Here is a 6000-nt window from a genome sequence, read left to right as displayed (position 1 = left end):
GTAGCGTGGGTGTCAGCCGCCCGGGACAGAGGAAAATTTCGCCGCCCCCTTATTTAGGTATCTCAATTTAAAAGACTAAAATTCAGTTTCGTCACAGAATAAGTAATGAAAAATTCCGTGCTAGTGTTGCCACTTTTTTAAAATCGCTGACCTGGACGGCAGGTGAGGTTTGTTCGAACAGAAGTTCCTGATGCATGCATATGTCATTTTGCAATGCAAAGAATAATTTGCAGTGCATGCTGGTTCTAAATTAGTTACAGTTAGCGACTAGGAAGACTTGGATAGGAGTGACCTAGCTCTATTGGATATTGAAAGTGTGTGTATATATATATATATATATAAACACTGTGCATGTTCAATTGATATTCGTATATATATATACGAATAAATCGTACAAGAAAAAAAAAAAAGAACAGGTTGCGCACGACATCCCCGGATGGCGAGTCGATTCCTGACTGTCCAGATGGTATTCCGTGCTCATTTCAATGGTCCGAATTGTAGGTGCATGAAAATATGAAATAAAATGGTTCAAATTCTTACAAGATATTATTATTTATTGTGAAATTTTGCCGACCCCTAAAAAGTGCCGCCTGGGGCGGGCCGCTCCTGCCACCTCCACTACGCTACACTACTGTTTCGTGGACAGTTGTTTTGGTTGTGGATCATACAAGAAACACCAGGTTTCATCACCTGTGATAATGATGTCAAGAAATTCCTGATTCTTATTGGCCAGTTTGATGAGATCTCCACACAACGTCTACCATGACCGTTTGTGACACCATGTGCTTGCAAACACTGTGCATGTTCAATTGATCATGCAGGATGGAATGACAACTTCCAACCAAAATTCCTGTTGTCTTGAAGATCTGCTCAATTGACTATCATCTCTCTGACCTCACAATCACAAGTACTGACACTTTCTTCTCAGATGTTGATGTCAACAGACGACTACTTTGCAAATCATCAGCAATACTTTCCTGTTCCTCACGAAAGCATTTATGCCAGTCATAAACTTGAGATGCTTCATGGCAGTCACCATAGGCATCCTGAAACATCTTCAGGGTTTCAGAGAGTTTTTTTTCCCTCCAATAACACACAAAATTTGATATTTGCATGTTGTTCTCCTCAGACATTTTTGCCAGATTCTGTTCCATGTCTCATTAACATGACCTTCAGTGAATGACAACTGTTGTCATCTTCACAGTGAATACAGACTTGTTTGAACATGTTTCTATATTCCTGACATGTTTAGCTAAGACATGCATTACATGTTCCCTTTTTCATTGCCTTTAATTGACTAACTCAACATAATTCTGGAAAATTTTTGAAGCTACCTTGTATTGATGCGTTGATATATAATTTTAAATACGCTCTAAAATTTTTACAATTGAATACTTCCAAACTAATTTTACAGGGTATTTAAGAAATTGTGTCACTTTGGCTTTTGTTCTGTAAAGAATTACAAGACACATCATATGTCAGAACATATCTTATACTTGGCTTGTCAGAACAGTTGTGACTATGGCTTTTATTATATGAATACCATTATATTCATGGCAGAGTTTGCAGATATGATCTAGTGTGAGAAGAGAAATTGTTCTTATCATTACATTTTTTAACTCTTCTATTATCTGTTTGCACTGTTGACTCCTTGATGAAGTTCCAGGTGCTTGGACAAACAGTTCCCAATCAGATTGATTGTGATGTGTATCTCAAAGCATCCCCATCACTTCTTCCATGGCCACCAAAAAGTTTTGACTGTATGAGTATGACCTCCATACAATCCTTGTAGGCTTTTCTCAAAAAGGAAATTGGTTGATAGTGCTACCAGATAACAAGAGTTGAAAAGTACAATGGTGGAAGCATCTCAGCAATGGTCTTTTCACATCACATTATCTTCACAAAACATCTTGGCAAACTTGGCACATTATCAGACTCTGTCATGATCTTCTGACAGAATATTTCTTGGTATCTTCTTTACAAGAACAAAGAACATGAAACATGGGGTGACACTTTGAAGGTTGTGGGGTGGGAAAACTTTGTTATGTGTAGACTACCAAGAAATTATCAACTATATGGGCTGCATTGGGAAAAACCATTGTATATACTGTATACGTATATATGTATAGTACTGTGTATATTCATGTGTGTGTGCATGCACACATGCATACACACAGTACTGCTTTACATTTTATCTAAATTTAAAATACATTTTACAGAAAATTTTGATTCATAAATAAGAATATGAGAAATAGATTTAAAGAAATTTAGTCAATTTTGATCAATAATAATAATCTGTAATTGCTTGCAGGCCACAGAAAATCCTCTTACAGGCTTCAAATGACCTGTGGATTGCAGTTTCCCCATCATTATTGTACCCGGTAAGTATTCATTCTCTGTAATAAGATTTGTTGTTATTTCATTATTGAAAGTTTTTAGAGAGTAAACTAGTTTCATTTAATATATTTTCTTAAAAAAATAATTTTTCTTTATTTTTTAAAAAATATAGGAATTAAAGGCTTTTAGAGACATTAACTTCAAAGGTGAATTATATAGGATTCTTAGGAAAGTCTATACATCCTCTATAACTTTTAAACTACCTGTTATAGTGCCATGGAAATAATTGGTACCTAAAGGAAAGTGAAAAGGTGCAGCCCATTGAATGTGATTTTAGATCCCCTTAGTGGCAAAATACACAACTGAAGAAAATTAACTGGAAACCAATAGAGATAGGGAAAAAATTAAACTGCAAAATGAAAGAGTCTACCACTGGCTGAGTGGATAAAATCACTGAACACTGGGAGTTCGGTCGTGGGTTCGTGCCTTGCTCAGATGGGCCTGGCCACGTGGAGTTTTCTGGGTTTTCTTTACGTCTGTAACACCTAAATAGGGTCCAGTTTCCCTTAAAAAGACCTCCCGAAAGGCATCCCCATAGGAAGATCGCCCAAATGTTGCGTTGCCATAACTTAACAAACAATAACACCTAAATAGGGACCAGCTTCCAATGAAAGATTTTCCAGGAGGCATTTCCATTGGAAGATCGCTCATGTGCCACATTGCTGTATACCAATAAAGTCATAAAACCAGCAAAATGAAAGAGTATTGTTTAATTACACAAATTCTTCAATACTTGATTCAGAAGAAACACTTACAGGAAAGAGCAGAAAAGACTGAGAAAGTGTCAACAGAAAAATGATTTCTGGTGGATAGCCTATGGCAACAACAGAAAAGCAGTTGCTCAAGATACCATAGCAATATAGTGATTTTGATGTAAAACCAAATCAGACACCCAAAGGGAGATGCGTGAAATAATTCTGTATATGGGAGTATTTGTATAAAGCAGAATTATAAAACATTATTAATTATAATTTATAAGAGTCCATTGTCCAAATAACATAATGTTTGTGTGATGTATTTTCATGTAAGCATTTTCTCAAAAGATGTAATATTTTGTAACACTTTAACAGTGACTGAATAGAAGAAAAGGAGAGAAAAAATAAAATTAATGAAGATGTATAAATGTACAGTGTTGACTTCAGACATTTTTCTTCTGGGAAAATATATTTTTTATAAAAGATTGGTTTGGGGGTCCCAGGCAAATTCCCGTTTTGCTGATAGAAAAAGGCACCACTATTTCTAGGATAATTACGGCAAATACCGCAGCCACACTTGAAAAACAAACATGGGAACATGGGAATCATTACAAATAGCAAATCCTATATGAATATCTATGTGTTTTTTTTTTCCAGGGGTCCAAGGGGCCCTGGTTTCCTTTAAAGAAAAAGGATGACAAACAGTAGAAAATTTTCCAAAAATTCTTTTCCTAATTAAAATTAATTTTTTATTTATGTTATATAGTGTCTTCTATTTCTATACTACTTATGAATTAGCAGTCACATAAAGTGGGAATTTTATTGAATTTGCATTAAATTTTTGTATCCATTCAACTCAATCTTCCAAGAGTGAATCCCGAGTGCTCAACTTAATGTTCAATATTGATGCGTGATTGCAGTGTCCTGTGAACAGTAATGGAACCATCTGCCTTGTCCATTTTGATTGTTTGCTCGTCCAGAATAATGTCACCTTCGGTACACAAACACAGCTGCATGTCTTATCCCTAATCATAATTACACAAAAAATTCCAGCAACCAGTTGCATAACTTTCTCAGCAAAAAAGTTAAGATTGTGCATGGTGCCATCTATTACGAGATTTTGTTTTAAAAACTTTATGTTGTTAATTATTATAAAATGGCAAAAACTTAATTTTGACGGTACAGACAGGTTTTATAAAAAATTGTAAATGCTAATAATGAGTAAAATCATCATTAAGTCTGACCCCTACTTGAGATAAGACATGATCCCTTTTATCANTAATTACACAAAAAATTCCAGCAACCAGTTGCATAACTTTCTCAGCAAAAAAGTTAAGATTGTGCATGGTGCCATCTATTACGAGATTTTGTTTTAAAAACTTTATGTTGTTAATTATTATAAAATGGCAAAAACTTAATTTTGACGGTACAGACAAGTTTTATTTTAAAAAATAAATAAATAAATTGTAAATGCTAGTAACGAGTAAAACCTTTATTAAGTCCGACTTCACCAGAGATATGACACATGGCTCCCACTCTATTTCCCCACCCCCTCAACCTTTAACCACCAAAATTTAATAGCATCATCCTAATGCACAAACCTCCCTGCAAAATTTCAGAAATTTTTGACAAAAGACTGGAGTTATTAAGTTTCGAACAGGGTGAACAAATTCATAAATCCTGTAAATGTGCACGCACGGTAACATACACAGAAAAAACCTTAACTTTTCTTGCATTTCTCAATGTTAAAGTCACGAGTCCAAAAATGTAAAAGTATTGGGGTCACTTTTTAACCAATCGCCATATTTTCCCTATCCTGCAATCGTTCCTATTTTACTTTCTCAGCTGTTATATATAAACAGCTGAGAAAGTAAAATAGGAACGATTGCATCATCCTTATGCAACTCTTACCAAACTTGTATTACTTTTTGACTTATCTCTGTGTCAGTCTGTCTAAGGTCAAATGGAGATTTCAGCCTGTTCCCTTTCTTTATCTGTTGTTGGCTTTTACCAACAAGCTAGAATATACTACATAGAATGGCTGTGACCTTAGATACAGCGCTCTTGATGGCAACGACAGGTACTATCGACCTCCATTTTATTTTAAGTCAAAACATTGAAGTTTATACCATGAGTAGGATTGTGACTGTAGAATCTGTTTTTCTCATCTAAATCTAGATTGTTTTATTTTCCTCTAGATTTGAGATTTAGGTGATTAGATAAGTGATATAAATCTACATTGTTTCATCTCAAAATTAGCAATTTTCTATATTTTATTTAATTATATAGTAGATAAGATCAGAGTTTAAAGTGGTAAATGTAGTAGTTAACCTTAATATAGCAATATTTTTATAATCTAAGTACGAGCCAGGTCTTAAAGGGACTTATTTTCAGTCATATGATTGTTTATTTATAGTGTATTCGGGTCAGTTTGATCCGTACCATACTCAGTACGTTGTTCATTTTCTTTGGACAGTGTTTTTTCTTTTGCAGAATATAAGTATTGTTCTTGTGATTTTATTATAGTTATAGTTTGTAAAAATATTTACAATGAAAAACTACGTTTTGTCATGTTATGAACCACATTATTGAAGTAAAAATCCTTCTAAAAAGAAAGAAATGTCTTCTTATTTACTTTCAAAATTAAAAAAAGTAGGGTCATTTTGACTCGCACTATCTCAGTTAAGGGTTAATTAAAACTTCTTTTCCTTTGCACACTTTTACACAACAAGTTCGAATGTTCTAGCTCGTTGCTCACAACTAGAGAGGAACTAATGCCATCCCTTGCCATAGATTGCTTTGCCAGTTAATCAATCAGAAGTGATTAAAAAAACCATTGGGTTGATTTACCAAACATATTTATGGGAATCCATTTGTATCACCCAAAAACAAAAGACTCCAAAACCAT

At 34.4% G+C, this 6000-nt stretch overlaps 1 long non-coding RNA gene across 1 annotated transcript in view; it reads left to right on the top strand.

The window, feature by feature from the left end:
• LOC111636294 overlaps positions 1-3697 on the top strand; it is a 15712-nt gene extending 12015 nt beyond the window's left edge. Inside the window, exons 2-3 of the long non-coding RNA XR_002758513.1 lie at positions 2312-2381; positions 2510-3697. This is a non-coding gene — a long non-coding RNA (uncharacterized LOC111636294). The remainder of the gene's footprint in view (positions 1-2311; positions 2382-2509) is intronic.
• Positions 3698-6000: the final 2303 nt, after the last annotated feature.

This window comes from Centruroides sculpturatus, unplaced genomic scaffold, assembly GCF_000671375.1.
Source record: "Centruroides sculpturatus isolate CEXI.00-Female unplaced genomic scaffold, Cexi_2.0 scaffold984, whole genome shotgun sequence".
NCBI classification, from domain to species: domain Eukaryota; kingdom Metazoa; phylum Arthropoda; class Arachnida; order Scorpiones; family Buthidae; genus Centruroides; species Centruroides sculpturatus.
The sequence above is the reverse complement of the archived record's forward strand: the minus strand, read 5'-3'. Positions and strand labels throughout refer to the sequence as shown.